General features: G+C 38.1%; 3 pseudogenes; 1 reads left to right on the top strand and 2 right to left on the bottom strand.

Annotated features, from left to right (window-relative positions):
• Nucleotides 1-4,480: 4,480 nt before the first annotated feature.
• On the bottom strand, nucleotides 4,481-5,370 carry LOC120604851 (histone H3.3A-like; annotated as a pseudogene).
• Nucleotides 5,371-12,111: 6,741 nt separating this feature from the next.
• On the top strand, nucleotides 12,112-12,230 carry LOC120605100 (uncharacterized; annotated as a pseudogene).
• A 1,196-nt stretch (nucleotides 12,231-13,426) lies between these two features.
• On the bottom strand, nucleotides 13,427-14,668 carry LOC120604820 (ATP synthase subunit gamma, mitochondrial-like; annotated as a pseudogene).
• Nucleotides 14,669-25,621: the final 10,953 nt, after the last annotated feature.

Below are 25,621 nucleotides of genomic sequence, written 5' to 3'. Positions count from 1 at the left end.
TGAGTTGGATTTCTGTCACTGGCAAACGAGTCCTGACTAATGCTCCCAGTAAGTCTCGTTCAAGGAAGAGGATAAGTGTAGTCTCAGTGGCTTTTCTTAAAATAGAGAGTCAAACTTAAAAGATTAATGTATATATTTTGGAGGAAGGAAGATATGTATGAATGAAAAATTATTTTAAGTTCAGAAGGATACACACCCAGACTAGTAACAATTGGTTACTTTTGAAGACACAGTAAACAGAGTAGAATTGGGGATAACAATCAAAACAGCCTTTAATTTTATTTTTTATGTTCTACTTTAAAAAATAAGAATGCATAGATAATTGTGATATTAAAATTAGTAACCAAATAACTATTTTTAAAAGCAAGGTTTATTTTTCCTCTTCTCTACCAGCTCATTCCTGAATAATTCAGTCCTAAAGCAAGGTAAGCATGCATGCTGGGTGGAACTGGTGGTGTGTGACAGGAGGCATGATGGCCAGAAAGAAATGTCAGAACCTAAGCAGGTTGAAGAAGGAGTCCATGAAGGAAAGCTGCCTGGTATGGGGTGTCAGAGCCCAAGCGAATTATAAAGGAGATATGCACACAAGAGAAGGCAATGGGAAATTTGTTATATACAAGGGTTTTGCTCAAATAAGTAAATCTACTAAGGAATGGATCCAGAGTTTTCACTGAGAAAGAAGTAAAAAATATGGAAAAGAAAACTAGAATGAGCCCGGAGCTGTTGGATTGAAATTAAAGATATCTGTGCGAAGTCAAAGTTTTCAACAAATAGATAATAGATGATAGATGGTAGATAGATAGATGATGGATAGATGATAGATGATAGATAGATAGATAGATAGATAGATAGATAGATAGATAGATAAATATTTAAAAGTAAATATATTAGTGTGAACATAGGCATATGTTCCCTAACTCTCTCGCTGAGAGTGGCCTGGGAGCAGCAATACCCCAGTAACAATGAGAACACATAGCACCCTGATCTTGGCTTCTAAATACCATTCTCTGCAAAAAAGAAACAGGATAACTGATTTCAGTTCTGATTCAGGGAAAGCACAAGACAAGCTTGGAACACATTTTTGTGTGTGTGTGCCAGAAAGTACAGAAATGCTCTAAGAATGATGAGGACATGACAATTGGACACAGAAGCTGATTTGAATGGGATCTCACTGGTTAAATAGGTTCCAAATTTTTGAACAGCAAAATAAATATTAAAGTTAATATAAAATAACCAATTGAATAAAATAGGAAGCCATGAGTTCATAATGATATTAATTAATTAGTTAATGAGTAATAGACTATTTATACAGATTCACAGTTACCTCCCCACAGATTACTAATTACCAAAGGAAATAAAGTAACTTTACAGTGGAGAAACTTGGCAGATACCACCTAATTTAAGTGATGAAAGTGAACCTTGTCAGTAATGGTACACATTGAAATCATGCACCACCTGAGAGAATTAAATGAGAAGAACAGTGTGATATTCCTAGCATAGATAGCTTGAATCCAACCATCAGAAAATAGCAGATACACCCAATTTGAGGAACATTCTACAACATAACTAGTCTGTAATCTTCAAAAGTATTTAGGTCATGAAAATCAAGGAAAGACTGAGGAACTGTTCCAGACTGAAAGAGATTAAGAGATATGACAACTAAATACAACATGTGATTCTGAACTGGATCTTTGCCTACAAAAAGCAATATTAAAACAATTGGCAAAACTTAAATAGGGTCTAAGACTTAATAGTAGTAATATAACAATGTTAATTTCTTGATATTGATGGCTGTATGGTGGTTATGTAGAATGATCTTGTTGGTGGGAAGTACAGCTAATGTATTCAAGGGTGATGTGGCATCATGTTTGAAATCATCTCAACATAAAAACAACAAGGTACATAACAGAATGCACCACAAAATACTATTTATGTTTCCCAAGAAGTTAGCAGTAGCGATCACTTCTAGGGAAGAGAACTGGAGAACTAAGAGACATTCTGAGGGAAAGACTTTTCATTGCACACCTCTTTTGTTGAATTCTTTTTTTTTTTTTACCATATACATGTACTTTCTATTAATTTTTTAAGTTAAAATTTTTAAATAAATAAATAATAAATATGTGGCAAAAATGTGACCAGAAATTCCATTTCTAGGGTATGTACTAGAGAATCATTTGCACATATCAATAATGAGACGTATAGAAGGACATTCACTGTAGAATTCTTTATAATGATGGAAAATAGAAAACAAAGGTCCATTGACCAAAAAAATGGCATGTCAATTTAATAGAATACTGTGCAGAAGTTAAAAGGACAAAGTAGAGCTACATATGTTAATATGGGTAGATTGTTAAGCTGTATTGTTGAATAAAAGCATGCTGCAGAATGTGAACAATAAGACGCTTTTTAAGTAGAAAAAATCAACTGTACATATTCTGAGTATATGTGTGTTTGTGAGTGTGTAAATTAAAAGCAAAGATTTGGATGGATGCACATCAAACCAGTAATGGTGTTTATCTGACAAAGGAGTGACCAAGGGGCCATGCTTTAGCCTTGTTATTTATTGCTAAATTGTTTTATAGAATCATTAAGTCAATTTATTACCACAACAATGTATAAATATACCTGCAAAGTGGGCAGAGAAGGATATAGACCTGCCAGGTAGGAGGAAAAGAAGAAATTAGTGGGAAAGCATAAAGTAATCTATATAATAAAGACCTCGGGGTGGAAAGTGGAAACTGGAGAAGACTGAGAATAGAAGAGGGAATTCGAAACAGGAGATCAGAAGACAGAAACACTAAGTGAACAAAGAAAACTGCACCCAGCTGAACCCAGTAGGAATACACACACACACACACACACACACAAACACACACAAACACAAACAGCAGCCGTGAACACCTTTCCAACAATCAAAGAGAAAGCACTATCTATGAGGAACTTAATAGGAAGTCACCAAATTCTGCAAAGGGGCTCCTTTTAGTGGCTGATTTAGTGGGTTCAGCCATCACTACATCTTCCATTCAACCATCTGGCAAAGCCAAGAGTACACATGAGAAAGCCACAAAAGAATTTCCAGCGATGATACAGAAGTTAATTGAAGAACAAACCTATACGTTGCATCAAAAGTTCAATTTGTATGAAACAGCTATTTATTATAAATTCATATCTCAAGGGACCTACATTTCAAAGTCAAAAGATCATGTTTCAAGATTTAAGGCTAAGAAAGATTGCTTAAGTCTGTTGTTTAGCTTCTGAGCCTAACTGAGGGCAGTGAGCCACACTCATCCATATCTGGTATTAGCACATTCCATCACATTTCAGAAAATTCTCCTTCCACTTTACAATAACTCATAGGCTGTAGTCCTGCTGAGACCCACTTCTACAGGCAAACTTCAGGTCTTTCTCAAAGCGAGATGCCATATTTTTCCTAGTATTTATGTATTTTTTAACCATTTGACATGTGCAAAACTGTGTTATAGTTTTCATTAGATTCCTATCTCTTTAAGAAATGTGCTTTGGAAAAGGTTTTTAGCATTGCCCCTAAACATACTTCCCAATTTTGCATAATAACAGTGTTTTTTAAGGAGGCATATATTGTTATTACAGAACTGAATGTCCCTGGGTGGGAAGAAACACTATTATCATTTTGACAGATTAAACAAACACAGTTAATGCTATTCCAATCAGAATTCAAATTATATTTATTTTGGATCTTGACAAATTGATAACAAAGTTAATCTATAATAGGGTTTCTCAGCCTTGCTACTATTGACATTTGGGGCTGGATAATTCTTTGTTGCAGGAGGTTGTCATGTACATGTAGGACTTTAGCAGCATCCCTGGCCTCTACCCAGCAAAGACCTGTTATGACCACCAAAACGGCTTCCTGGAGGGCAAATGTCAAATGACAGTGCCAAATGTCCCCTGGTGGGCAAAACTGCCTCCTTGAGAACCACTTACGTAAAAGAACAAATTTGGGGGAAAGGACAAGGGGAAGAAATTGCTTTATTAAATCAAAACTATAAAACTATAAATATTAAAATTGTATGGTACTATCTCAGAAATTGACAGATACCTCCGGAGAACAAAATAGAGAATCCCCAAATAAACCCATATATAATGAAAATGCAGTATATTACAATGGTAACATTTCAAATGAGTGAGAAAAATTTCAGTTTTTTTCAGTGAATGGTGTTGAGACGAGCTATTCAAGTAGGAAGAAAGGGTTGAATCCTGTCTCACACTATACACAAACATAGCATTCAGATATATTACAACGATAACTGAATTAAATTTATAAAAGAATTGAAAATTCATATAGGGGAAATTTTTATATAGTTTAATGTATTTTAATAGCAAATTTACAGGAACAGCACAGACAGACAACATTAAAAACATGTGCTTGCATGTAAGACAACTCAGAAAAGTATGGTGAATGGATGGAATCTGTTGTATGATAAAAATGCTACAAACACCATTTAGTTGCCATCAATAAGAAATTTACTCGTTTTAAAAATGCTGGCATTGTCCAGAAAAATTTAACAGGCTTATTTATAATTGTTATAAAGTTGAACTGCCGAAACTGGTTCACTGAAACATTTTGACTTTCATTAACATTCTATGACCCTGAATTTATACAAAAAATTCACACACAAATGAAATGGAAAAACTACCAATACCTGATTTCTGTCTCCTATTTTTCCACTTTCAACTGTATACTTAGATTCCTTTTGACCTCATGCGGGGGCGGAATTAACGTTCGCAACTACCAATAACAAGAAGAGAATTTTATTTTTTAAGAATGAAATGTTTCCCACTATAGTGGATTCTTAAGCACGTTCTCCCCGTATGTGGCGTGCTAGCTGGATGTCTTTTGGCATAATTGTTAACACGTTTGGCATGGATAGCACACAGGTCGGTGTCTTCAAAAAGACCAACCAGCTAGGCCTCACTTGCCTCCTGCAAAGCACCAATAGTTTCACTCTGGAAGCGCAGATCTGTTTTGAACTCCTAAGCAACTTCTCGCACCAGACGCTGGAAAGGAAGTCTGCGAATCAGAAGTTCAGTGGACTTTTTGATGACGTCTAATTTCACAGAGTGCCACAGTACCAGGCTTGTAATGATGAGGCTTCTTCACCCCGCCCCGCCCGCCCCGCCCGCCCCGCCCCCAGGAGCGCGCGCACTCTTGCGAGCGGCTTTTATAGCCAGTTGCTTCCTCGGTGCTTTACCACCGGTGGATTTGCAGGCAGTCGCTTTGTATGAGCCACGGTATAGAGACCTTTCTTACCTCCCTTTGCCTTCGGTTGGAGCTCGGCGAGCTAGAGACAGCACTGGGGTTAGAGCGACGGTGCCGCGGCAGCGGCGCATGCGAACACCTAGAGGAACATTTTTATTATTTTGTGGTAAAGAAAGCATTTTAAAGCATTACACAAAACACACGTGAAATAAAGAAAATAATCTAAAGATGGACTAAAAATTTTAATCTTCTTAATTAACAAAAAACACTTTAAACAAAATAAAAAGAAAATTAGGAGAAAATATTTCAATGTGTATAATAGAGTTAATATCCCTTACACACAAAAAATGCACATAATAAATAACTCATGGAAATTTTCCCAGCTATCAGCACAATTCATACAAAGAGAAACATCATTAGTAAGTAAATGTGAAAAATATTTAAACATTTTTGTTATCAAACAATAATGATAGTATCTTTTACTCATTAATTAAATATTTAAGCATGACCTTGCTTGTTCATCCAGTTAAAAATTGTGGTTTATACATATAATGGAATAATATGTCATCATCAAAAATACAAGAGAAAAATATTAATGACATAAAAGTGATTCTGATTGTTAAATGAAAAAAGATAGTCATAAAATTAATATGTACAATATGATCACATTTTTATTTTTTGAAATGTTTACAGAAGGGTGGAGAAACAAAAAAGTACAACAAAATGTTAACTGTCGTTATCATTAGGTGGTGAGATTTCTTTTGATTTTATTTCCTTCTTCATCTTTAACTATGGTTTTCATAATTAGCACAATTAATCACATCCCTTCTGGAGGATCAAAGGCAAACCAGACAGCAGCGCACCTCTCTGCAATGCCATGGTCACAAGACCCTGAGAGGAAAGAAACACTTGCAGCAGAAATGAAGCCAGCCCCTCTGGACTCTCCTGTCTTTGCACAGCTAGTCCCTGGTAGATACTGTCAGTGTCTTATAGCTGTTTCCCAAAAGAGTCTCCTTTTATCTTATTCAGAGGACTCACTCACGACTTTCTAAGTTCAGTACAGTCTAAAGAATCCTCATTGCTTCCCCTGCTCCAGAACTGCCACACCCTCTGCCCTTACCGCAAATTCTGCCCCAAATCAAGCCTAAAACTCTGGCTCAGGTCCACACCAGGCCCACCTCAAATCTTCTCTACCACTCCTGCTCTTTCTTCTCCCCACATAGAGCCAATTGTGTGTCCTTCCCAATAAACCAGAATGAGGTATGGTCTCTCACCCAAACTAAAACCTAACACTTGGAATGGCACTGCTGCAGAAGCAACTGGACAATGAATGGAGCTTTCCCTCTGTGCTCCAAAGATCTCATGAAGTCTTTGGCCCTTCACATCCCAGCCCTTCTGATTACAACCTGGCCTCCTATGAACCAGCCTCTATCCTTCTAGGAACATTTTCCCCCAGCAATGGTTTCCAGAAGCAACCACCTAGTAGGGGCTGGCTCACGGTATCCAAAAATCTCTGGCACAGATGCAGTTTCAGAACAAATTTCCAGAGATATTTCTTCCTTTCTGCTTCAACAAGGTGTTCTAAGTTCATCTTGTACACTCCTAGCACCTGTCCTGAAATCAACTATTTCTCCAAGTAGCCCTGTTTCCTTTTAGTGGAGAAAGGTATTTAAAAGTCAAGATCTAGCTGCTAGGTGTTCTGATTGCTATATTTATTGTGTCACTCTTTCCAGGCCCTTTCAATGAACAGGACTAGGGAATATATGCATGTGTGTATATGTATGAATATGTGCATGTGTATATGTATGTACACATATTTAAGTCGATTTTTATTTCTTATCTATCTATATTGAAAACCATGAGTTCATACCAATACCTCCAATTCTAATCCAAAATCACAGTCTTCATTAGAGTTTCTGCCTTTCTATATTTGTAGCTCCCTTCTCTATAAGTGAGAAATCTTGCTCCCATTATTCTTATATTTACTCATTCAGTCTGTTCTCTTTTACGTAATCAATTTCTTACCACTGCTGCAACTCCTTTCCATGTACAAACACCCTCTTGACTCATACTGGGCTCCAATAAGCCATGTGAGGCAGCCCTCCTCCATGGTCACAATATTCACCCACGTGGGGTTTGACAACTGCACTAGACAGCCCTTCTGCACATATAGTCTCCTCCCCCAGATCATGCTCAGACTCTCCATGACTACAGGACACCCCACCTTTAACCCCCTCAATGCCAATACCTGCCTTACTTGACCCAACATTATGGCTTTAGGACTGAATTTTCAGAATGAAATGAAAAGAAGAAGAGACATGTATCTTGATTTTTTAAATGTTATTTTATTACCACATATTAAATCATAATTCATATCTACATCCTTATTTATTTATTTATTTTAGGCAAGGCAACCCTTGGTTGACCTCACAGATTGCAAGGACCTTGTCAGCTTACAATCCCTTATTTTTTGTTTTTTACAACTACAGTACCTAATCTTCCTAGGTGGTCTCTCATCCAAGTACTAACCAAGCTTGACCCTGCTTAGCTTCCGAGATCAGATGGGATTGGGCTTGTTCAGGGGGGCAGGCCGTAAACAACATCTTTATTTTTTTTAAATTAGAACATTATACATAATACTAAAATCTCCTTTGATGATCAACTTCAATTTTGGCCTGTTTTTTTTTTCTCTCTAGTGGTAACCCCTACCATTTAATGTATAATGTATATCCTTCTAAACTTTTTTTCAGTAAGTTTACATTCATATGTATAAATGCATAATATACATCTTACATGGTCTTCCTCCCTCTCTTCTTTTCTCCTTTTCTAGGATTGGATGTAGAACTTAAGAATACAGTATATTCTGTCTGCTGTCGTCTTGAAATCAAGAGCTGTATTTTACTTTTCTTTATAATTTCAGCTCCTAGCACAGTACCTAGGACATAGTAATTAATAAAATGTTGCTGTCGTTATGTTTCTTAAGCCAGATTTCCAAAAGTAAAATTAATTATTCAAAGGATTGAACAAACCTATGGGGCGATATTATTCTTTAAGAGGTAAGTGTGGCCCAGAAGACTCTTCATGGTCTGGCCTTTCCCTCTCATTTCCCATCTCTTCCTGTGTATGCTCTGTGCTGCACCATGCTGAACTCCTTGTAGGTCTCAGGAGTGTAATGCTACTCACCACTCCATTCATATACACGCTCCTGCTGCCTGGAATATCCTCTCATCCTTGTCTACTTTTTGAATTCTTACTAATCCTGCAGGAAGTAGTTGCAAAATCTCTGCCTCTGGAAGCTGTTACTGTCTTTATAGGCAGTGGGTTATCCTTTTTTTTTTGCAGCCTCATTAGACTGTGTATGTACTTCTGTTAATGGTACCCACTACACTGCACTGCATTTGTTTGGTTACCTCCCTGACTCCCTTCTCTAGACTGTGGCTCCTTGAGGGTAGGACCAAATTTTAGTTAATATGGAGTTCTCAGCACCTAATGTAATGCCTGGAACCTTGTAAATATTCAATAGATACTGGCTAAAAAAAAAGAAGAAATAAAACAAAAGTTCTTCTCTTTCTTTTGAAGGGGAAGAAGTTCCCCTCACCATGTGGCTGTACCTGGTGACTATTGTAGGCCTGTACTTCCTTCTGTGCTGGTACAGGGAGAGGCAGATGGTGAGTCACCTCCAAGACAAGTACGTCTTCATCACGGGCTGTGACTCGGGCTTTGGGAACCTGCTGGCCAGGCAGCTAGACCTGTGAAGCCTAACGGTGCTGGCTGTGTGTCTGATGGAGAAGGGGGCTGAGCAGCTGAGGGGCCTGACGTCAGACAGGCTGGAGACAGTGATCTTGGACGTCACCAAGACAGAGAGCATCACTGCAGCCACCCAGTGGGTGAAAGAGCACATGGGGAATAGAGGTATGGCCAGGGGGATTCTGTCTATTCAACACGATGCTTTGTCCTCAATGTTTTAGAATTACCAGGTAAGGTAGCAGGTGAAAAGTCTTGGGGATCAGGTTAGAAATATATTAGGAATGTGTTTTCATTACATGAAGACTCACTCATAAAATAAGTGAATAAATATTTATATGTGGGACTGCCCTAAAAAATATCAGGTTGTATAGAACATATATGTATCGGGAAGGAAGAAGGAAGTTTACCTGTTAAACCTATCTTCTCACTGACAGTGAGAAGATAGGTTTAACAGGTAAAAGATTGTGTCTGGAGGGAAAATAGATGAAGGATAGAAAGGCAACAAGGGAAAAGAAAGAGGTGACTATGGTGTAGAAACTCTAATTTGCAGGCGTGGTAGCCTCTGAAAATTCAGAGTGAAAATGTTAACTCCAGTTCCTTTAGGGCAGAATGACATTATGCTGCCTATGTGCCACTGTACATGTCTTTTCCTGAAACAGTATAAGCTGGTTTTTTTCAAGTCACCAGATCATGAGCATCAGAAAGACCACTGTATTCAGGGAAAGTTCTGGGAATATATTGTTCACTAGTGCCCATGGGTAAATTTATGATGAGGTAATTTTAAGAAAATAGGTGAGATCAAGATATACCCAAACTCTGGTCACCAAGAACTGAACAGTATCTCTGTGTGTTGTCCCCTCTTATCAGCCCTGAGAAGAGTTTCTGAGGAAGCCCAGGCACGTAGCAGAAAGGGCTTCCTTCCTGTGAGCCTAAGCAGGTGTCTGACCTTTGGCAAGGCAGCAGCTCAATTTCCCAGTCCAAGGCAGACCATTTGGGATCTGGAAGTGGAATATTCACCAAGGACAGCTGCAGTGAGCATCCTGATGACTAGTAGCTGTTGGTATTGACGCACTTCCATCCTTGCACTCACCTGGAAGAGGCACGAATGCACCTGGGCAAGAACTCACCATGAAGGAGCCACTGTTTTCTCTGTAATTCATTCTCAAGTTCTCCTGCATGTTTTTTCCTTGCAGAGCCCTCCCGATCCCAGTTCTTAGGAGGAAATCCAGAATTAATTCTCCCTGCCCACGCTGTGGGTCCTCCCATTCCCAGTGGCTTCTGTCCCTAGCAGCACTGGAGGAAGTCAACACTCCAACATCATTTTTGTGTAAGGCACTGGGCCCCTTTTCTTGAGGGGAAAGTTAAATGTCTTCCTTTGTGGCTCTGGCAAAAAAATGCTTGTTCCCAATTGCTGAGAGCAGCATCATTTTCTAGTTTAAACTCAACGAGAAAACTAGTTAAATTTTTTTCTGAGTTTTGTAGTTACTGAAGCCCCCAAAAAGAGGATGAAATATTGCCTTGCTTCAGTCTGGACTCTCAGGATATTACTGTGGAGGCCTTGCCCCACACATTATACCAAATGCACTGAAACGCATCCATACGCACATAGAAAAAAAAAAAAAAGATTTTTCTCTTAGTTAAAAATAAGGTGAATTTCAAAATAAAGTTTTGCTTAAAACTTGAGTTAAAAATAAAACTATCCCAACTATCCATGATTTGTCTTAATTGGTGATTGCCTATTGCTTTGTACCAATCATCACACAGGAATTCAGTTGATGTGGGAAATTTTAACCCCTACATTGTTTACAGAACAATAAACCATTAATGAGATGGACACATATTTGGTAATTTATTTCAATAAGTGTTTTATATGGACATTTTATTTCAAGATCCAGGAATGAATAAAGACTTTTTGTTGCCTGAAGCAATTCCATACATACCTGAAAATTCCTTAGGCCTCAGGAACTGTGTCTCCTGCAAAGTTTTACCTTCCCTTCCCTTTCCTATAATAATAATCAGAGAAAAATGAAAAAGGGCCTTCCTTGGCTCTTCCAGGGACAAATCTACATGTGTTAATGAAAGATTGAAGCCTAGAGACTCCCCCATCCCCCAAGCATTTCAAAATAAGCCACTTAAAGTTCAGGAGCTAAATTTGATGCACTTGGGGACTGCTGATGCCTGCGGTTTCCCAGGGTCAGTTTTTTCTTCTTTCTGCATTGCTGAATCAGAGCCTTTATACTAAAGGTGAACCCCTAGCATAAAGCCTTCTTTGAAAATCTAGGTACACATACTTTTCTAACTCTTTTGATACTTAGGCTTGGTAGTAATAATTACCAATATATTCCCTTTTCCTGATACAACTTTTATGGCAGGCAGTTTGAAATCCCTTGAGAGGAGGACTGATGTCTTAAAAGACATTTACATATGTAGTATTTATACATGCGCTCTCCTAAGAGACTAAACAGAATCAGTGAGCATCTCCTGTGTAGTGTCTGCTGGCACAGCTGCAATGCCAATCCCTCACTCTCTTCTTTTTGAGAATAAGGCTCTCTGTAGTGGGGAGGGGATACTGTTGGGGTTTTGAGCGAAGGGCACAAGTTGTGGTAGATACTGCCTTCTTGTTCTGGTAATACACACACACACACACAGAGCCCCAAAGTTCTAAAAAATGAAAATAGGGAGGTTAATTATTATAAAAGAAAAAGTATAACTGATATTAGAAGATGCTACCTGAGGGCTTTTAAATAACAAAAATTCAAGTGAGTACATTTTAAAGATAAAATTGGATTTATTGAACGAGTTATGAACTGGGAAGTATCCTATCCCAAATAAAAAAGAGCTTTTTTATTTGCAAGCTGCAAAAAAGGAAAGTTTTTTAAAGGCAGAGAGGGAATGAAAAAAAGTAATTTATTAGCAAAAAAAAAAAAAAAAAAAAAAAGCATTGTTTCAAGCAAGGTCACCCTCCTAAGGGAAACAGGAAAGGATCTATCAGCATATTACCTCCTAGTGCTGAACAGGAAATTCTAGGTTGACTTACATTCCTGGGGAAAGTTGAAAATATAATTAGATTAGGTATTAAGTCTTGGTTTGCTGCAGCGAGGCCTAATACAAGTGACAACATCTGGATCTATGGCCCTGCTACCCTGAGCAAGCCAGATCCCATCTGATCTTGGAAGCTAAGCAGGGTCAGGCATGGTTAGTACTTGGATGGGAGACCACCTAGAAAGACCAGGTGCTGTAGGTGGCAGGGAGGGAGAATGGGAGGGGGAGGGACAACATTTGTGGATTGTTGCCTCCTTTTCAACAGTGTCATCCTCATAAACTAACAGTGAAAATTCCTTTCTTCCAGTTTTTTGGATAATAAGAGTTGTGGTAAGAAGACCAGGCATTGTGAGACAATGAATGTATGTGAACTGTAAGACCACCCTTTTGTGTGTGTGTGTGTGTGTGTGTGTGTGTGTGTGTGTGTGTGTGTGTTTGTAAATTGCAATCTGTTTTCCCAGACACTTTTCCTTGAGTTACTGTCTACTGCCAGAACCCAGTCACCTGAGCCAGTTCACCCTGCATATTGCCCTACATCAGCAATTCTCATTCAAGGTGTGTAAAAGCACTAGACTGTCAAAAGTCATGGAGAGAGCACAGCAATTTACTAAAGTAATATTTGAGTTGCAAAGGTTGTACAGTTTCCCTTCCAATAAAACATTAGAAAGGAGTCAAGATTATCTGTGATCTAACTCTCAGTGGGTCACTCACATTCTTATACAGTTTTTAAATAAAAATGAAGGAAAAGGATGGCACTTAACACTGCCAGGAATTGCACATTTATAGCACTACCTACCGTCATCTGCATGAGCACAGCCCTCCTTCTGTATAAACACAATCCATCCATTTGTGCAATAGAGCATATCTCCTTTGGCCTATTCAGCATACCTCTCCAGTAATTCTATCCTCTTTCTCTCCTAAATCATTAATCTTTTGTTCTCCACTACTTACTTCTCCTGTCTTGCCATCCCCTCACCACTACTAAATCTTATTCTGCTTGCCACAAAATTCCTCTATGGACTTGTCTATACTCACTGTCTCTTACTCCTCTTCCTATTTTCTATTAGAGTATCTTCAATTGTGCACCCACTCACCACTCTTCCCAAACTGCTTTTATTGAAGTGTCCAATACCTTCTCCTTCTACATCCAAGGGTTAATTCTCAGGCCTCACCCTGTTTCACATAGAAGCTTTGACCACTTTCTCTCTCTCTCTCTTTTTTTTTTTTTATTGTAAGTTGTTTATTGTAAGATAATTTACAAATACCTTGCTGTCTTTTGTAATTTAAACAATGGACCAATAATTTATTCTGACCAGGACAGCAGTTAAGCTAAAAACAAAATCAGGTGGCTGAATTTTCCTTCTTTACCTCTTGTCTGCGGATGAAACTTGATTTTTATTAATCCAGAGCTTCAGCACCAGAGATGATTTCAATCATCTCTTTTATGATGACAGCCTAGCGAGTACAATTGAAAGTCAAATTCAATTTGTCAATCATCCCAGAAGCATTCTTGCTAACATTGTCCGTGGCCATCATCCTAGCACTTTGCTCACCCATGGTGGATTCCTTTAGAGAGTAGTAGATGATGTTGGCCAGATTGTCTTCTGGGTAATTCTGCAGCATATCAGCATCAATATCATTATGCTCTCAGCATTCGCAATGATATTAAGGAAATAGATGAGCTTTTCTTCTGTCTTGTAGGAAATGACAGACCTGAATCAATTAAAGACGATAGATGCTTCATCAAGTTCATATCCAGAATTTAATAATTCCAGGGCAAAGACTAATGCAACTCCAAAATTAGGGGGTTTTCTTCCTACTTCTTTGTCACCAGAAACTGATCAGACAGAATGAGTCCTATGAAGTATATCCCTAATTTTATCATCAACTCCAACAATCTTAACTTCTTTCCCAGCTGCTGGGAGTGTAGCCACCTCACTTTTCACCTGTTTAGCAACTGAGGAATGAATTGCACCACAAAGCCCTCTATCTGAGGACACACTGATAAGAAAGTGTTTCTTCTTGTCTTCAGGCACCTTAATATCAGCTTTTTCATACGGAGCCAAAGATCCTGTTCCATACATGTAAGCTGGTTTCAACTCCCTCTCAGCTCAGGAATATTTTGCTGCTGCTACTATTTTCATAGACTTTGGTAATTTTCTGGATGTTTTTGATTGACTTTAGTTGCCTGGTAATATCTTTCAAAGTTGTCATATTTCGAACTTGGATCCATCGTGGCTGCACAGACCAGGCTGAGACCTCACGATGCCCACCCAAGAAAATATGGTAGTACTGGACCTGCCAAAGGTCAGTCAGACAGGGCTTGTCTCCCTCCTTCTTGAAACACCCGTTTCCCTTGGCTTCCAGGACATCCCTCTCTTGGAATTTATTTCCTCTTATCTCAATGTTTTCTCTCGGTTTCTTTTGCTGGTTTCTCCACTTTTCCCAGATCTTTAATGCAATGTGTCCCCAGGACTCAACTCTTGGACATCCAGGGTATGTACATTTATATTTCCAGCCCATAACTCTCTCCTGGGCTCCAGACTCAAATTTCCAGTAGCCTTCTCTACATTTCCACTTGAATGTCTGGGAGAAACTCAAATGTAACCTTTAGTGAACTGAACTCCTGATCATTACCCATCTCCGAACCTTCTCCATCTTTCGGTCTTTCACCATTGAGTATAATAGCTGTCATCTTGTCATATATGACGTATCTTATGTTAAGGTATGATCCTTCTATATGTACTTTGGTGCTTTTATCATAAAATTATCTTGGATTTTATCAAGTGCTTTTTTCTGCATCTATTGAGATGGTCATATAAATTTACTTTTTTAGTCTTAATGTAGTGTATTGATTTGCATATGTTGAACCATCTTTGTATCTCAGGGATAAATCTGATTTGATCGTGAGTATGATCCTTTTAATGTGCTATTGAATTCAGTTTGCTAATATTTTGTTGAGAATTTTTGCACATATATTCATCAGGGATATTGGCCTATACTTTTCTTATAGTGTCTTTATCAGGGTAATGCTTGCCTCACAGAATGATTTTGGAAGTGTTCCCCCCTCCTCAATTTTTGGAAGATTTTGAGAAAGACTGGCATTAATTCTTCTTTAATTGTTTGGTAGAATTCACCAGGGAAGCCATCTGGTCCTTGTTTTCTTTTTTTTTTGTTTTGAATTTTTGATTACTGATTCATTCTCCTTACTCATTATTGATCTGTTTTCGATTTCCTATTTCTTCATGATTCAATCCTCATAGGCTGTATGTTTCTAGGAAGTTATCCATTTCTTCTAAGTTATCCAATTTGTTGGTATATAATTGTTCATAGTAATCTCTTATCATTCTTTGTATTCTTGTGCTATCAGTTGTACCGTCTCTTCTTTCATTTCTGATTTTATTTAAATGTCTTTTCCTTTTTTTCTTAGTCTACCTAATGATTTGTCAATTTTGTTTATCTTTTCAGTAAATCAGCTCTTTTTTTTTAAATCTTTTCTATCATTTGTCTGGTCCATATTTCGTTTATCTGCTCTGATCTTTGTTATTTCCTTATTTCTGCTAACTTTGGGCTTAGTTTGTTCTTTTTCTCATTCTTTGAGGTGTAATGTTACATTGTTTACACGAGATCTTTCTTTTTTCTTAATGTGTGTATTTATCTCTATAAACTTCCCACTGAATCCAGGGACATTCCTAAGAAGTTTTATTTTTCAAAAGTCTTAGTATCAGGCAATCAAGTCATATCTATATTCCAATTACTGAGGCATGATCTGTGGTTTCCTGGGTGTTATTTCCTACCTATCAGTTGTGAGGAGAAGTTTTGAGGCAGGCCAAGGAATTAGGTTCACAGATACTATGTGAACCTAACCAAGGACCAACTTTAAGAGAGAGCCAAGTATTACAGTTACCAGGATGAAATCCCAAAGCAGGCCATTGAGACCAGCTACAGTCAATTTCCACATGCAAGTTTTACACATTTCTTTCATTTGTCTTTTCAGGTCTTTACTCTTTTATCCTTACACCAACCTGGCACAGGCCTCTGGGCCAGCCAGCATCCTGAATAAGTGTTCTGAGGGGTGACGAACAAAAACTCCACAGAGGGTCTTGAAGCTAAAAGGTGTCCTAGCCCAATCAGCCTGAGACCTAAAACAGCCTGTAGTCCAACAAAGCCAGGTCTTTTGACCTATTGCCATGAGGGAGACCATACACCAGGGAACCCATACGTCATCTCACCAAAGAGTAAGTATAAGATTTAGAAGTGAAGTGATATTTTGATAGGCTCCAAGCAGAGTAAGGCTGTGTGGAAAGGTCCATCTTAGGTCTGAACTGCAAAGTGGACTCACAGTCTGTTTCTTTAGGTAGTACAGTTAAGATAGCTGTGAAATGTTGGGACTAGCAACCCCTTATTTGAAGCACTGCACCTGAGTCATATATTGAAGCTGCTTCTGTGTCAAAGTGACTCAGAGGCAAGAATAGGATATTCATTTTTACTAATATAATTTTAAACAACAAAGTTTTTTGATAGTCTATGCTTTCAGAGAACACAGTTTCCCAATAAATGACAACGCAGAAGTTACTCAAAGAAAGGGGTTTTAAAGACAATTTATAGTTGCAGCATATCCTTCAGAGAAACATTTGGCTAGAGATTTGGCAGAAATTTACTTCACAAGTCAAGTTGATATTTACTTTCTCAAGGACCAGGGACGGGACATGGTGGGGGAAAGACCGGAGTGGTTGGGGAGAGGAACAAGGACTTGGTTGAACTTTTGCTTTCTTTGTAATTCACTCTGTAGTTATCTTGCAGTTTCCTTCTAATCATATTTCTACCATGCTGAATTTTGAAAAGAAAATAGGGAATTAATATTTTCTGCCCGACCTTGTAATCTTCTCATCAATAGCTTGGGTCCCAGGCTGACTACTACAGAAAAAGAATATTTCAGGCCTGGGGCTAAATCTGTTTGAGGAAAGTAAAATATCTTCCTTTTGAGATGGGCAGACAAAGCCTTTTACAGCTCTTGACAGCCTTTCCTGTAAAGGCCACCTGACACTCCTATGATAATTCTAGCGCATGATCCTGTTCAAGATCTTTTAGTACTTACCCCCCTAACGATGAACACTTTATGTACTTAATTAATATGCCTGTTATTTCAAGCAAGTTGTAAACTTTTTGAGAAAAGGAATGATGCCATAAATATGCATACGTGTTTAATATGCATTAGAAAATATTTTGGTCCTTCTCAGGAGCCCTCAGTGGTGCTGAGCACATAAGAACCAGCAAGTATCTCCCGGCCAGGTTTGTGCTGACACAGTACCAAGACCATACCCCTTGTCTTTTCCCATCTGAGCAGAAAACTCTAATTGATAAGAGGTCAGGGGAAGTGTGGAGCCAAAGACATATATTTTTCAAGATGCCACCTTCTTAGCCTATGAATCCTTCCTTAACTCCTAAAAAGTGAATACAGGGAAGGGTAGCTAATTTTAAACTCAAAGCAAGTCTGGGGGTGGCAATCACCGTGGGTGTTCTCCACCTGAGCCGGAGTGCCTGTCCACCACCTGGTCAGTTGTAAGGAGGGCAGATGTCTGGGCTGATTGAATGTATGTGAAGATTAGGATCAGGACTGATCTCCTTTTGTCTCTTACTTTCCCTTCATCTCCTCTTTCTCCCTTCCACCTCCACTTCCTCCTCTTCTGCTTGTTCCTTGCTGCTGCTGCTGCTGCTGCTGCTGCTGCTGCTTCTCTTCTTCTTCTTTCTCTTCCTCCTTTTCTTCTACAGCTTCGTAAATTGCAACCCATTTACCCCTAAAACTGTTTCCCAGAATCACTTACCCAGCTGAAGTGTCACTTAATAACGTCCACTACCCTATTTCCTGGGCCAGTGATTTACACTCTCTGCCTACAGGCTCTGGAAATGCAGTATGTGCTGTATTTAGTTGTTGGAGTGTCAAGACATTGGTTAATAAAAAAGTAGGTAAGATATCAAAGCTTACAAAGAGTTTAATTACAAAACTACAGGAAGAGGCAGACTTATCTCACCAACGACATCTGTCTCATTTGCTTATAATCTTTCTTTCTTTCTTTCTTTCTTTCTTTCTTTCTTTCTTTCTTTCTTTCTTTCTTTCTTCTTTCTTTCTTTTTGAGATTGTGAAGAAGAAGAGGGGTACAGTTATATAGCTAGGAATTGTACATCCATGCATGTAGGTAGCACATGTGACCATCATCTCTTAGAGAAAAAAGTCAAGATCCAAGGCACATACAGCCTCAGGAACTGCCTTCAACATCTATTTTTAAAGCAAATAATCTGCCAGCATGACAGTTATTTAAATTTCAACTAATTTTTTCTCTCATTCTGGGTCCAGAACAAACTTACTCTGAATTGGTAAACCTTCTGGAAGGATGGTGGGTAGCACATGCCAGAGAAGTGTCTCCTCAGTGGTGATTTCCCTCAATCTACTGAGCTCAGTAAGAGTCTCACAGGATCTGCCTCACTCTTGACAGCAAACACAGGCACCCTGGAACCATTTCTTCCTAGGCTACAGAAGCCTCTGCAATCTTTGATTCATGAATCCTAGTTCTTGACTATTTTTCCAGCTCATTCCTTCCAGTGAATATTTTTAGATCCCACCAGGATCTGCACTCAAATTGGTTCTACTGCCTCTTCACTGTGCCTCATCTTAATGCATTCACTCTGATTTTTATCCAGCTTAAATTCCAAGGGCAATCGTTTTCATCACTCATTTGTTTACATTCGACTCACTTGCCTATTCCAAAAAAAGTGTACTCACTCAGCCAAACCACAATTCTGGTTGAATCCAACACAGCTGAGCATGGCTAAAGAACAACTAAGCTGATTTGTATTTAAATTAATAAACTTCTGTTAGGCCCAGACTGCTGTCCAGTAATCATGTTATACTTTCTTAGTCCATTCTCTCTCACTTTTTTGGGCAACTAATTTACACCTTCTCCCCTCTCTTCAAACCTCTATACTTCTCCCCACCTCACTTTGAGTTAATGATATTGCTTCCTATTTGACTAAGAAAATTGAAGCATACTGAAGAGAACTTTCACCACGTCCAGCAGCACCACATCACTTACTCAACCAATATCTACAGTGTCACATATCCAGCCTTTCTACCTGTCCACAGCGAAGAATTCTCTGTGTGCCTATCTGGAGCCAACACTTCCTTCTGCCCATGTAGCAGGTCCTCTCTTTGATCTCACTCAATTCTCTCTCTCCGGCTCAAGCCAGCCCATCAACACACAAAGATACTGTTATTTCTAAACTACATATATATATATATGTATATATATATATATATATATATATATATATATATATATATATATCAAACAAACAAGAAAGAAAACTTCTCTTGACTCTCTAACTCCCTCTCCAAATGCCACCCCATTTCTTTGTTTCCCTATATTGATCACTCTTTCAAAGAGTGGCCTATACATGCTGTTTCTGGTTTTTCTTTTCCCATTCTTTCTTAAATGCATTCCAATCAGTCTTTGCCCCACTACTCCCTTGTAAGTGCTCCTGTCAAGGCCACCAATAACCACTGATAAATCTTATAGTACATTCTCAGTCTTCATCTTTTTTGACCTATCAGAATTTGACACAGCTGATCACTCCCTCCTTAATATACTTTGTTTCCTGAGATCCAGGACACCACACTTCACCTGGTTTTCCTCTTTCCTCCCTGGTCTCTCCTCAGTTTCTATTGATAGCTCTGTCCCTTCTCCCCATCTCTCAGCTGGACTCAATGTTTCTCCATAATGCCAACTGTTCAGCTGGACATTGGAAAAGAAGTCACATCTATGCTTGAGAAGTTCATGACCTTCAGAGGAGACAGGCAAATCAATGGTTAATTACAATGCCGCAAAGCCTCACTATCTGAATCCAATTGGGCCCACAACAAGAGTTGCGGCTCAGAAGGTAACGATACTGTGACCTCTGACTTATTAGTCAGTGAAATCATCTCTCTACAAGTGGGTCTGTGACTTTCCCTTAAAGCTGGACCAAGGCCTGGCATAGGGGTGTACACCAAATGCATGTTGAAGAAATACAGAGATATGTGTATATATCATGTCCTTAGAGAATCAGTGAGGAAGACGCTTAATCTCCCTTGGGGCAATAGGTCAAGGAAAGGCTCACAGAGGAGCTGAGCTGTAATCTAAGAAATAGATAAGGAGAAAAGGGTGTTCTAGACAGAAGATGCAGACTGTGCAAAGAAAGGAAAGAGAGTTTAAAAGAGCTTGATTGTCCAGAGAACAGCATGAACATGGCAGTCACAGAGGATGGGTCTGTGTCCGTGAGATCCGTGTGAGACTGGGCTGGAAAAAGGCAGCACTAACACCTCCCTCTGCCTGAAGCATCTTCATATCTGGTAAGAAAACTCATTTCTACTTTATGCCTTTGAGTTGTAGCATGGAAATCTTCCCATCTGCCTGGGGTTTACTCTTTCATATCTTTTGGAGGATAGATCAGGCCTGGTCACAGTCATGCCTAGGTTGCCCTTGGTACACACTCTCTTGCCTTGTGTTTCATAAGAGACCTTAGTCCTTTCAAAGTTCATGTGGCTATCACAGAACCAGGCAACTCCAAAACATGTCTCCTGAACCCTGACAACATACAAAATAAGATCTAAGCATCTCTAGCGGTAAAGGCGAGTTAAGAGACAAGTTCTTTGAAGGCTACGATTTCCCTCCTCAATTGCTCAAGAACAGGATGACAAGTATATTTGTTCAAGCAACATTTATTGAGCATAGTTTCCAGGCTCACTTGCTGCTCCTCTCTCATGCCTTCACAGGCCTTCTTTTCTCTAAGTCTCAACACTCAATACACTTAAGCTTCATGTCAGGCATTGTTCTAACCATTTTATAAGAATAACTCAGTACATTTTCACAACAACCCAGCAAGGTAGATGCTATAATTATTCCCCTTTTGTACATGAGAAAACTGAGGTAAGAGATGTCGAGTTTCTTGCACAAGATCACCCAGCAAGTCAGTGGCAAAGGCAGGAATGAAATCCAAGTATTTGCTGTACGGCCTGTGTTCATAACACTTTGTGTTGCTCCCTCTCACTACAACCCTCTATCAGCCGCCACCCAGCCATTAAACCTGGAATAATAATAAACCTCTTTTCCTTCCCTGCTCCAGAGGATACATTTGTTGTTTGTTGTTGTTTTTTTTTTTTATTGCTTGCTTTCATATTCATGTGCTAGTACATCTCTCCTGACATTTTCTTTACATAACAGCTTTCCAAGGTCTTAGTAAGTTTATTTCGCAAATCTAATCTCTATGGAAGAGCTGTTAATTCGTTACTTTTCTTGAGTTAAAAGTAAAGATGTTCCATAAATAGTTGAGTTTTTAAAAGAGTCTTCCTGTTGGCTTTTGCAAAAAAGACATCCCTTTCGAGAAGCAAATGAAGAAGCTAAATCATATGCATCAGTGTTGCTGGCTTTAAATTTAACTTCTTTTTATAATCTTGGGTTAGGTGCCTATAAGTAAGCAGATCAGAGCAGTTCCAGCCAAGTGAAGCATTACTTCTCTTTATGATAAGCCAGGCCTTCCTTCAGTGCAGTGGTCTTCTTCCCCTATTCACCATCCAGTCTTTAAGCTCGCACATTAGGATTCACAAACTTCCAGACTTGTGTTTGAGACATGTCTAAAAGTGGAACGTTAACTAGTATCATAAACAGAGTGCAATCAGGAACACAGACTCCGGTTTCAAATTCTATCCAATTTTTCGCTAGTGGTCTAGTGGTTAGGATTCGGCACTCTCAAATTCTACCCAATTTTATCACTTAGTAGCTGTGTGACCTTGGACAAACTATAAAACTTCTTTGAGCCTTAGTTGCTTTGTCAGTAAAATAGAGACAATAGGCTCTACCCCAAAGACCCTTGGAAACATCAAATTAACTGATCCATAATGCCTGACACAATAAGTACCCCCAAATTAGTTAGTTTATAAAAAAAACTATTCTCCACTCAACAAGCTAGAAATAGAAAAAAGTACCTCAACAAAATTAAAGCCATATATGGAAAATCCACAACAAATCTTATACTTGATGGTGAAAGACTGAAAGCTTTTCCTCTAAGATCAGGAACAAGACAAGGAAGCTTGCTTTCATTATTTCTATTCAATATAACGCTAAAAGTTCTAGCCAGAGCAGTTAGTCAAATAGAAAAAATAAAAAGCATCCAAATCGGAAAAGAAGAAGTAGGATTATCTCTGTTCACAGATAACATGATTTTTATATGTAGAAAACCCTAAAGATTTCGCACCAAAAAACTATTAGAACTAATAAACAAATTCAGCCATCGCAGGATACAAAATCAACACAAAAAGTTCAGTTGTGTTCCAATACATTAACAATACATAATCCAAAAAGGAAACTAAGAAAACAATTCCATTTACAATATTGTCAAAAAGAATAAAATACTTAGAAATTGACTTAACCAATGAGGCAAAATACTTGTACATTAAAAACTACAAAATGTTACTGAAAGAAAGACACAAAAAAATGGAAAGACATCCTGTGTTCATGGATTGGAAGACTTAATATTATTAAGATGTTAATACTACCCAAAGAGATCTACAGTATCAATGTGATCCCTATTAAAATCCCAAAGATGATTTTTACAGAAATAAAAAAAAAATTCATCCTAAAATTCATTTGGAATTTCAAGGGAGCCTGAATAACCAAAACAATCTTAACAAAGAATAAAGTTGAAGGTCTCATACTTCCTGATTTCAAAACTTATTACAAAGCTATGGTAACACAATCTGGAACTGGCATAAAGATAGACACCTAGACCAATGGAATAAAATAGAGTGTAGAGTGTTCTGTCCAGAAATAAACCCTTACATATATGGTCAAATGATTTTTGATGAAGGTGCCAACACCATTTAATGGAGGAAAGGACAGTCTTTTCAACAAATGGTGTTGGGAAAACTAAATAGCCACATGCAAAAATGAAGTTTGACTTTTACCTTACATATACTATATACAAAAATTAACTCTAAATGAATCAAAGACCTAAAGAACTAAAACTATAAAACTCTTAGAAGAAAATATAGAGGGAAAGGCTTCATGACATTAGATTTGGCAATGACTTTTTGGATATGACACCAAAAGTACAGGTAACAAAAGAAAAAAATAGATACATTGGACTTCATCAAAATTACGGACTTTCATGCTGAATAATATTCCACTGTACTCCTGACTTCCTGATTATTTATCTTGCTGCTAAAGTGAAGGGTTTGGGGGGTTAGTATATTCTTTGATGGTGGAGTCATGTTGGCAGCTGCTGTGTTCATCACGAGCACATGCTCTCCACTACAAAAGAAGAATACTTGTGCAGCCAACTATCTTCAAATGACTTGAACCCCTTCTCCAACGTTTCTCCCTCAGATTTTCAGGGAAGCATTTGATTAGTTTACTTATAATAAATCAACCCTATAATTAACACAATACCAAAAGACAAATACCTTAAACCAATACTGCAATATATTAGCCAAATAGCATTTGATCAAAGCATAAATGGAAGTTGATGATCAAAAGCTTTCATGTGGGGAAATTAGTTATTTTTCTGGAAATTATCCAATGGTCTTGACGAAATTCTATTTCCCTAAAAAGTAGTCAACTTACAAGACGTAGTCAAAATAGTGGCAATCAATATAGTTTTTTCTAATTGCTATGTATATTTCCTCATGTTCCAAATACAGATCTCCATGTTCTCCTAGTTCACTCTCATCTTTCCCAGACTCTCTCATCTCATTTAAACAAGAAAAAGATTATGACTTTGATTTTATCACCTAGGTTAGGCAAAATGTTCCCTGAGTTTCCATCAAGTTTTGATTTTGTTAAAGAAACATAATCACAGTTCTCTTAAAAGCCTGTCCCAAGTGGTAGTCAATTCAAGTAGTCTTGAATTTATTGACCTCCCAGTCATCTTAAGGTTTAGTCAGCACAAGTTTCTTTGACTCATCCTTATTTACATTTAATGAAAAGTCATGCTGTTCAGTTTCTGGAAATTGATATGAGCCAGGACCAGGCTCCATTGAAAGTCATGGATAGCAGAACTGGTTGGCTCTGGAAGACCTCTGAATTCCAAAGAGAAGGCAAATGGAAGCAGGCCTAAGGCTAACCTAGAAGAACAGCCTGTATCTTGGAACAGGCAAGTCAACAGTTTGTGTGCAAATGGCTCTGTACCAAAGTACAATCACTTCTTTGGGAGATATTTTCTTTTTGGGGTGGGAATGGGGGTAGGGAGATACTTTTTTCCTTTGACCCTTTTAATTTATATCCCAGAGCCACAAATGGAACATGAGACTTACAAAGATTAAGTCAACCACTGCATTGACTCAAAAGCACAAGAAAGGACTTGCACTTGAGAAACCCTAGGAAAAAACAGCTGAATATCCAGAGAGGACATATAGATGGCCAACAAACACATGAAAAGATGCTCAACATCACTAATCATCAAGGAAATAAAATCAAAACCACTGTGAAATGTCATCTCACACCTGTCAGAATGGCTATAATCAAAACATCAACAACTGATGAGTGCTGGCAAGGATGTGGAAAAAAGGGAATCCTTGCACACTGTTAGTAGGGTTGCAAATTGGTGCATCACTATGTAAAACAGTATAAAGTTTCCTCAAAAAATTAAAAATAGAACTACCATTTGATGCAGCAATTCTACTCCTGGGTATTTTATTCAAAGGAAATGAAAACACTAAATCAAAAATATATACACATCCCTATGTTCATTGCAGCATTATTTACAATAGCCCTGATATGGAAGCAGCTTAGGTGTCCAACAATAGATGAATGGATAAAGAAGAGGTGGTACATATATACAATGGAATATTACTCAAGCATAAAAAAGAAAAAAAAACTTGCCATTTGCGACATGGACCTAGAGAGTATTATGCTAAGTGAAATAAGTCAGAGAGAAAGACAAATACCGCATGATTACACTTATATGTGGAATCAAAAAACAAAACAAACAAACAAACAAAACAAAACAGAAACAAACTTATAGATACAGAGAACAAATTGATGATTGCCAGAGGGGATGGGGTTGTGGAGAAATAAAAAAAAGTGAAGGGGAATAAGAGATACAAATGTCCAGTTATAAAATTAATAAGGCATGGAGATGCAATGTGTAGCAAGGAAAGATAGTCAATGATATCGTAATAACTTTGTGTGGTAATAGATGGTTATTAGACTTATTGTGGTGATCACATCATAAGGTATATAGATGTTGAATCTATATATGTATAATATGTTGTACGCCTAAAACTAATAGTGTATGTCAACTATACTTCAAATAAGTAAGTAAATAAATATCTTTTAAAAAATAAAGACATCTCTTTAATTCAAAGGATAATATCTCTGCCCAGAGCAACGTGACCCATGACTATGGAAAACATCTATTTTGATACATTTATCAACACATCATCTTTGTAAAAAGACATCAGTGTTTTTTAAGTGTTATATAAATTGAGCTAGATGTTTTCCTAGCTGGACTTATTGAATTTTGTCAGATAGTTCATATTCTAGCCTAACCTCAAATTATTTA

Source organism: Pteropus medius, unplaced genomic scaffold, assembly GCF_902729225.1.
Source record: "Pteropus medius unplaced genomic scaffold, Ma_sr-lr_union100, whole genome shotgun sequence".
Lineage (NCBI taxonomy): Eukaryota > Metazoa > Chordata > Mammalia > Chiroptera > Pteropodidae > Pteropus > Pteropus medius.
The sequence above is the reverse complement of the archived record's forward strand: the minus strand, read 5'-3'. Positions and strand labels throughout refer to the sequence as shown.